Below are 9,545 nucleotides of genomic sequence, written 5' to 3' on the forward strand. Positions count from 1 at the left end.
TTACAGCACAGGAAATGCCTATTCCCCTCACACAGCTTTAAGTTCTCTTGAGTCCCCTGAGAAGACAGGTTGATTTTCGAACCATTTGGGGAATTGTAGCTCTTTTGACGAGAACAGGGTGGTCCTCTTAACAACTCAGCACGCTTAAGCTGCAACTCCAAGGATTTTATTCCCCCCCCCCCCCGGGGGAAGCCAGAACTGTTAAAAGTGGCATCGTAGTTCTTTAAATGCATAGTGAGGATGTGGCCTGTATATATGAGTTCTCAGTTGCCAGAGCAACCAGAGAAGGCTTCATTGTTTAGCGTGTGAGCTTACCAGAGCCACCTAGTGGACCAATGTGGGAAATAAGGATGAAGAGCCTTTGGTTCAGGAAACGAACACAGCCTCCTAGAAGGTTGTCTATAGGAGAGTATGGCCCTTGGGCTGATATAGGACCCATAGACAGGCCTTTGATAAGATCCAGCATGGCTTATGCTCATGTGTAGACCAGGCCTGAAACTGCTTAAGCAAGACAGGAAAAGTAAGGAAACATAAAGTTCTAATTTTCAATACAAGGGAATAGTAGGGTTAGAGGAAAAGAGGCTTTATATCAGTTAGGAAAAGCACCATTTGGAAATGGTCTCCATAGATTTGCACAGCATAGAGCAGGGCTAGCAGAGTGTTCACCAAGCTAAATTAGTCAGGAATATCTGACTGCCTTTAGCAGTTAATTTCTTCCTTCTGCTTCTTAAAGTCAGGATTTCGTCTTTAAAAGGGGATTCTGTATCTCCGGCTTTGATGTAAACCCAGTCTCTGAGTGGGAAGTCCAAATTGGAAAGTGTCAGAAACATAATATGCAAAAACTGGGGTCAAGTGAGAGTAGCTGGGGTGTTGATGGTGACAAGAGGCAATGCCATTCTCTGTGTGTCTCCTCAAAATATTCACCATCCTGACTTTGAATATGGGTAGAATTAAATTTTCACACATTTGTTTCTTTATTAAAATCACCCCATCTTTTTTCTTCTTCTGAAAAGGGAAACTCAAATCTTTGAATGCACTGCAGGAATAGCTTACTTTTATAGTTTGATGAGTAAGAGAGGAAGGTAGATTTGTGTAAAAATATATATATTGCTGCTAAAATCATGAACACAGAAAACATCATGAATACTGAGATAAACTCTATCCGGGTAGTCAGAAGAACAACTGTAGGGGGCACACATGCCAGCCCTGCCCATTACACTTCTGAATTTCATACTGCTATTTGCGTAATTGAAACCATGGGCACGAGTAGAGTTTTAAATGGTGGCTTCTTCATGCCAATAGTTGACTGGGAAGTGGACTTCATCAGGACTGCTGCAGAGGTTAAACTTCCCCTCATACAACCTGATACTGCTGTGGCCTCTCCATAGCTACTTATTTACATTGCAAAAAGGGGGTGGGGCAACCACTGGAATCATGTGATTAAAAAGGCATTGATTTGGCCCTGTTTATCAGATGTTTTGATGAACTTGCAGTGGCTATCTGCATCATTCTCTGTTAGTAGCTCCCAGAGTATTTTGACAATACTGGAAATAGAGATGGTAGACTAAATTGCTCTTTGGTGTGGTTGAGCAAGGTGGCGCTATTTAAATGTTCTTACATGTTCTGTAACTTTCCCAGGTGTTTGACTACAATTCCCATCATTCATGACCACTGGCCCTGCTTGCTGGGCCTAATGGGAGTTGGAGTCCAACAGTGTTGAGGTGGGAGGGGGGGTCCGGTTCCCCATTTCCTGTTTTAAGATGACTTTCTTATTGGCATAAGTGAAAACCACAACTGTCTGTTGAGAAAGGAAGTAATTAGCCCAAGTACTAAATATCACACTGTACTGAAAAGGTATTTTTAGTCTGCCCCTTTAATACAGGGGTGGCCCTCCAGGTGTTAGTGGACTCCCATCAGCTCCAGCCAACATGGTCAATGATGAAGGGTTGTGGAAGCTGGAGTCCATTAACATCAGGAAGCCATGCTGGTAAGTCACCCATGTTTGAATACTAATCAAACCATCTTGCACATATAATATCAATCCTGTGAGAGGGGTTTATAAGATTCAACTTGTGGAAGATCTTTCTGTGGTTTGGGTCAAACTGTGATAACCGAGCTCTGCCAAGTTTCAGGAATTTGGCCTCTATTCTATATGTCAAGAAACAATTTCAGAAGAAAAGGTGGGATTTATTCTGAATTTTTTTATAGTAAAAAAAGACTAATGAATCAGTTGGGACCATGTGCTTTATGGTGGACTTTTATATTTTTGATCCCATTTTGGATTGATCTATCTAGAGATTCCTGGTGAGTGGTTAAATTTTGGGATTTTAATCCTTTCTAGGAACTCCGTGGAGATTTGAGTATCCAATGGTTCAGATTCATAAGAGTTTTGTATTTTTAGAAAAATATAAATTCCTCCAGAATTTGTTTTTGTTTATTTTTTCCCACCTTTTGCATTTTAAGAGTGCATCACTTGTTTTACTTGTCTCACCAGAAGGGCAGAATTTTTGTTGTTGAATTCAAATTAATGGGCTGGGTGTGCTTTTATTACTGCTAGGCTATTAATTGGGGGATGACTGTAGAAATTAGTTTGTGTGTTTATGTTCTGTACCATGGGTAGGCAAACTAAGGCCCAGGGGCCGGATTCAGCCCAATCGCCTTCTCAATCCGGCCCACGGACGGTCTGGGAATCATCGTGTTTTTACATAAGTAGAATGTGTCCTTTTATTTAAAATGCATCCCTGGGTTATTTGTGGGGCATAGGAATTTGTTCATTTTCCCCCCCAAAATGTAGTCTGGCCCCCCACAAGGTCTGAGGGACAGTGGACCGGCCCCCTGCTGAAAAAGTTTGCTGACCCCTGTGTATTGTGTGAATTGTGTAAGCCATATTGAGTGAATAGCACTAAGAAAGGCAGTCTGTAAATCCTTTTTAAATAAATACATTTTATTCCCTGACTCACAAAGAGCTTTATTCTGGCAAGGCAGGTGTGGGGAAGTTTTGACCCTCCAGGTGTTTGCTGAACTACAACTCCCATCATCCCTCTCCATTGACCATTGTCCATACTTTCTGGGCTGATGGGAGTTGTATTCCAACAGCATGTGGATTGCCAAAGCTTACCCACACCTATAGGGAGTCACTAGAGCGGATTGTGTCCTTTTATCAATAGCTTAATCCTTACTAAACCACAGTAGCTTGCAAATATTTTTCTTGGGTTTTCAGAGACCAACAAAAAGATAAAAGTGAGCCCAGTTTAAACAGTATTCTGATGCTTATCACAAATGCAGCTTTTCCCTGTTAACGGAAGCCGTGCACTTGATGCAAGAGTGCCATTGTGCATTATAATTTACCTGTTTATGTAAAGCAACCACATCCTACTTCTGCCCCCGGAAAAAAACAAAAACAGATGTCGGCTAATAACAATAAAACACAACTCAAAATGACACACATTAAATGATATTTGAGTAGTGGGTGTATGTACCACATTTTCCACTCTATAAGACGCACCAGACCACAAGACACACCTAGTTTTTGGAGGAGGACAACAAGAAAAAAATATTCTGAATCTCAGAAGCCAGAACAGTAAGAGGGATCGCTGTGCAGTGAAAGCAGCAATCCCTCTTGCTGTTCTGGCTTCTGGGATAGCTGCGCAGCCTGCATTCGCTCCATAAGACACACACACATTGCCCCATATTTTAGGAGGGAAAAGGTGAGTCTTATAGAGCAAAGAATATGGTATTTATTAAACAGAGGGTGAATAAACCACCTATTCGGACCATCGGCTGGGTGAGGACTGCAGGGCCTGCTCCCTTCTAGGGCCTTTTCCAACTGGCCCAGGGGGCGTGGCCCAGGCCCTCTCTCCCAGCTACAAAGGGACTCCTGCTGCAGTGAGGCCTCGGATCATCGGCTGGGTGAGGACTGCAGGGCCTGCTCCCTTCCAGGGCCTTTTCCAGCTGGCCCAGGGGGCGTGGCCCAGGCCCTTATTTGGAACAAACTTTTTGGGAAGGGTGGGAAGTGTTCTGCCATTGCTTCCCTGTTCCAGGTGGTTAATGTGCTTTAAAATGTCCTCAAGCAGTCGGTGGCAATTTAAATTTTTATTTCTTTTTTTTCTTTTTTCCATTGTTGGGGGTGGGTGGGATGGATATTTGGTTGGGGATTAATTTTAGTATAATTGTTCTGTTCCTTTTTGTTGTTGTTTTATTGGTTCTGTATAGTTTGTGTCTGGGAGTGGGGCCCCAGCCAACACGATGGCTGGGACAAGTTCCACGGGGGGGAAGCACTGGGACATCCGATCTCGGTGATCATGGGCAGAAGGCGGAGTTACGCGAAGACCAGACCATGTCATTACCGAGGAGGCAGGTTTAGTCATTGTTTGAAGACTATCCCTGCCTCCGGGTCTGGCCTTGACCGAATGGATACTGGAATCAACAGGGGAAACCTACATGACCTGAAGGTGTTGCTGTGTAATGCCAGGTCAATGACGAATAAAACCACTGCCATCCACGACCTGATTGTGGATGGAGGATTTGACCTGGCATGTGTGACAGAGACCTGGTTGGAGGAAGCAGATGGGCCTGTCCTTGCCGCTGCTTGTCCACCAGGTTTCTCTTACGCACAGCAACCCAGGTCATGTGGGCGGGGAGGGGGGGTTGCAGTGATTTTTTGGAAGTCACTAGCTTGCATCAGGCGTCCTACTGGGAAGATCCAGTTTTCTGAGTGCATGTTCTGGAAGTTGGGCAATAGGGGCAGTACAGGATTCCTTTTGGTGTACCGACCTCCCCGCTGCACCAAGGATTCCCTATCTGAGCTGCTTCAGGTCATGGCGGATTTTCTCCTGGAGACACCTAGCTTGGTTGTCCTAGGGGATTTTAACATCCATGCCGACACGACCTTACAAGGGGCTGCTCGGGACTTCGTGGAAAACATGGCCTCCATGGGGCTGTCCCTGAATAAGTTTGGCCCAACTCATAGTCATGGACACGCCTTAGACCTGGTGTTCACCTCTAGTGATGTGGGTGATCTGACACTAAGTAAAAGTGAAACAAAAGAAGTGCCATGGTCAGATCACTTCCTGGTGAAACTGGACTTCTCCGTGACCCTTCCCCTCTGCAGGGAGGTGGGACCAATTCGGATGGTCCGCCCCCGCCACTTAATGGATCCAAATGGTTTCCAGAGAGTGGTAGGGGATGCTTTATCCCATGTTGATGGCCTTTCAGCTGATTCCCTGGTGGCCCGCTGGAATGTGGAGTTAACCAGGGCTATCGACTGTCTGGCTCCCAAGCACCCTCTCCGATTGCATGGAGCCCAGACAGCTCCGTGGTTTTCTTCGGAGCTGAGGGCGATGAAACAATCGCTGAGACGGCTAGAGCGTTGGTGGCAAAAAACTCACTCCGAATCTGACCGGACACAGGTTAGAGCTCATCGTTGAGCCTACCAAGTGGCGAGAGCGACAGCGAAGAAAACTTTCTTCACCGCCTCTATTGCATCTTCAGAAAATAGTAGCAGGAGACGCCTCCAGGTACGCCTGGAGGATGTGGACCATTTGGATCCCTTCCAATCGGGATTCAGGCCTCATCATGGGACTGAAACTGCCTTGGTCACGCTGGTTGATGATCTCCGGCGAGCTAGGGACAAAGGTGAGAGTTGTTTCCTAGTTCTGCTGGATCTCTCAGCGGCCTTTGATACAATCGACCATAACATCATTCTGGACCGTCTAGAGGGGCTGGGAGCTGGGGGCACTGTTATACAGTGGTTTCGCTCCTTCCTCCTGGGCCGTGTTCAGAAAGTGGTGTTGGGGGATGAGTGTTCAGACCCCTAGGCCCTCACTTGTGGGGTGCCTCAGGGTTCCGTCCTCTCCTCCATGCTTTTTAACATCTATATGAAGCCGCTGGGAGAGATCATCAGGGGGTTTGGACTGGGTGTCCATCAATATGCAAATGATACCCAGCTCTACCTCTCTTTCAAATCAGAACCAGTGAAGGCGGTGAAGGTCCTGTGTGAGTGCCTGGAGGCGGTTGGAGGATGGATGGCGGAGCCAGTGTGGTGTAGTGGTTAAGAGTGGTAGTCTCGTAATCTGGGGAACCGGGTTCGCGTCTCCGCTCCTCCACATGCAGCTGCTGGGTGACCTTGGGCCAGTCACACTTCTTTGAAGTCTCTCAGCCCCACTCACCTCACAGAGTGTTTGTTGTGGGGGAGGAAGGGAAAGGAGAATGTTAGCCGCTTTGAGACTCCTTAAAGGGAGTGAAAGGCGGGATATCAAATCCAAACTCTTCTTCTTCTTCTTCTAATGGATTGAGGTTGAATCCTGACAAGACAGAAGTACTGTTTTTGGGGGACAGGGGGCGGGCTGGTGTGGAGGACTCCCTGGTCCTGAATAGGGTAACTGTGCCCCTGAAGGACCAGGTGCGCAGCCTGGGAGTCTTTTTGGACTCACAGCTGTCCATGGAGGCGCAGGTCAATTCTGTATCCAGGGCAGCTGTCTACCAACTCCACCTGGTACACAGGCTGAGACCCTACCTGCCCGCGGACTGTCTCGCCAGAGTGGTGCATGCTCTAGTTATCTCCCGCTTGGACTACTGCAATGCGCTCTACGTGGGGCTACCTTTGAAGGTGACTCGGAAACTACAACTAATCCAGAATGCGGCAGCTAGACTGGTGACTGGGGGCGGCCGCCGAGACCATATAAAACAGGTCTTGAAAGACCTACATTGGCTCCCTGTACGTTTCCGAGCACAATTCAAAGTGCTGGTGTTGACCTTTAAAGCCCTAAACGGCCTCGGCCCAGTATACCTGAAGGAGCGTCTCCACCCCCATCGTTCTGCCCGGACGCTGAGGTCCAGCGCCGAGGGCCTTCTGGCGGTTCCCTCATTGCGAGAAGCAAAGCTACAGGGAACCAGGCAGAGGGTCTTCTCGGTAGTGGCGCCTGCCCTGTGGAATGCCCTCCCATCAGATGTCAAAGCGATAAATAACTACCTGACATTCAGAAGACATCTTAAGGCAGCCCTGTTCAGGGAAGTTTTTAATCTGTGATATTTTACTGTATTTTTGGTTTTTATGGAAGCCGCCCAGAGTGGCTAGGGAAACCCAGCCAGATGGGCGGGGTACAAATAATAAATTATTATTATATTATTATTACTATTTGAATGGCAATGGAAGCTGCACTGCACAACGCCCAGTGCTGCTCTGAGAAACTCTGCTAAGCCCTTCCATAGTGATTTATTGTGCAAGATTAATTGTTTGCAGGGGTAGCCATGTAATGACATCTCTCTTCCCTCCCATGCACGCTCTTCTGAACTGTAACCAGATTATTGGGCCTAAAGGAATGAACTGGTTTTAAAGAGGCTGCAGCAAGCAGTTAAAACAATGGCTAAAGATATATATTTATAAATATGCATATAAGTGCACCTGAGTTAGGAACTGGGAACCTAAGACTCTCCAGCCGTTGTTGGAATACCATTCCCATCGTCCCTGTCCATTGGCCATGCTGCCTGGAGCTGATAATAGAACCAACGGCACATGGAGATCCTTCGGTTCCCTATGCCTGCTCTAAGCCAAAATAAAACTGAAGCCATTTTACCCTCCAATCCCTATGCTTCACAGAGTGAAGTAGAAATTTTGGCTTTGAAGGTGCCAGTTTTTTAGCTGCTTTCTCTAATATAGGGCATAGGCTTGACTTCCCTCCCTCCCCAAAAATTAAAATTTGTTTGTGTATATGTATTTGGAGGATGGAGCATCTGAAAGATGGTATTTTTTACCAACAGGCTTTAAAATAGCTTCTATCCGTGGGCTGTTAGGCTGTTGAACGGAAAATAACATAGGGAAATTGACTTGTGAGGTGGTGTGTGGTTCGATAAGAGATTGAGTGTTTGGGGGGGGAGGCTCTTTTAATTTCATTGTACACAGGTTGTACAATGACAGTAAAGGTATTATTAAAGTGTGATAGCAAACATGCTTTTTTAACAAACAAGTAAAAGTTGCTTTGTAGAAATATGTTGTGCCTGCTTTGCATGTAACAAGCTATGGCTAACAAAAACCAAGGTTGATTAAACTTTGTTTGTGATTGGTTAAGTCACTGGGCTGGTTCAGAAAATCTAATAAACCAGGAGCCAATGCAATGGTGCCCACAAAGGTTTTCACTGGTGCCCCAGAGCAGGTGTCCTATAATCTGAACTTTCACTTTTTTAAAAAAATGAAGTCTCTAGCTGTCCCAGGAAGAAAGTTATAAGGCAAAATGTGCAGGTACTTTCTAAGCAATTCCTGTGAATAAATTATCAAGGTAAATATGTGGGAGCCCTGTCTAAGAATCAAACGAGATGTGATGGTGGTGGTTGTGTGTTTAAGGAGCACTAACTTTCCCCCCACCTGTGACCTATTTCATGGCAGCTTCTCTACCCAAACATAAATCTGCTTTGCTGATACCAGAAGTGGCTGTGGCTGGGCAAAAATCACATGAGCAGAAAAGCTGTGAGGAGGGAAGCACTGGGGTGAAAGATTGCAGGGAAGTTAGCATCTATTACTCTCACTCATGCTCCCTTTGTGGTTAAAAGTGGGCGCCAACCTCCTCTAGCTCTGATTCAGGCTGTTGTGTGACTAAACCCAAACAACCGTATTTACTCGAATATAATACTTTTTTTGTCAAATTATGTTGCAAAAATTAGGGTGGGCATTAGATTCGATGGCATGTTACACTGAGTATTCTCTGATTTGTTTAAACTGCTTTTAAAATTCTATTTTGTTACCCACCCTCAAACATCATGGTGAAGGCTAAGAAATCAATAATAATAGTTCTAACCAGCTTGCGGAGACTATCAGAGGTCACAAAGAGAAAGGAAAAATATATGAAAATAACAACAAGAGATGTGGAAAAATAATAAGAAAGGACTGGATAGTACTGTGAACATCATAAGGTTAGATTTGTGGACATTAAAACAGCAGTAAGAAGCAAGAAGTTGATTGGATCCCTTCGGAACTTGAAATATGGGTACCCCCAACAAAAATTTAAAATTCGCCTGTGTGATTTGGTATTTATGTAATTTGGTTTGATTTGATGTGATTGGTCGGTTAATAAAAAATTATTCTTAAAAAAAAGAAATCAATAATAATAATAATAAATATTTAAAGCACATAGAACAGTCACTATGTGGCTTCATGGTGGAGGTTAAGAAATCTAAATAATAATAGTAATAACATCAATAATAATACATATAGAACTGCAACAATTAAGTTTCACCCCCTTAAATGACACCCCATACTGCCACCATCACATCAAGTGTGGTCCTAAGATTGATTTTTTCCCCTTGGGTCCTTCAGATACAGGACAGAAAATATTTTGTCATTTGAGATAGAACGACAATTTGCCTCCACTCTTTCACCACCGAGCCTCCCACCCCCCAAAAAAATCAAGGTGCATAGTAGCCAAAGCTGCCCATTTTTAATATTTTGGCAAGTGAGGGAGAAAATGCCACAAGGAGTACAAATATAATAATGGTATAGAACTAATGATTTTACTTCCCTTTCATAACACGCAATGTCAGCTGCCTGAGTTGAC

This window comes from Podarcis cretensis (assembly GCF_951804945.1).
Source record: "Podarcis cretensis genome assembly, chromosome: 5".
Lineage (NCBI taxonomy): Eukaryota > Metazoa > Chordata > Lepidosauria > Squamata > Lacertidae > Podarcis > Podarcis cretensis.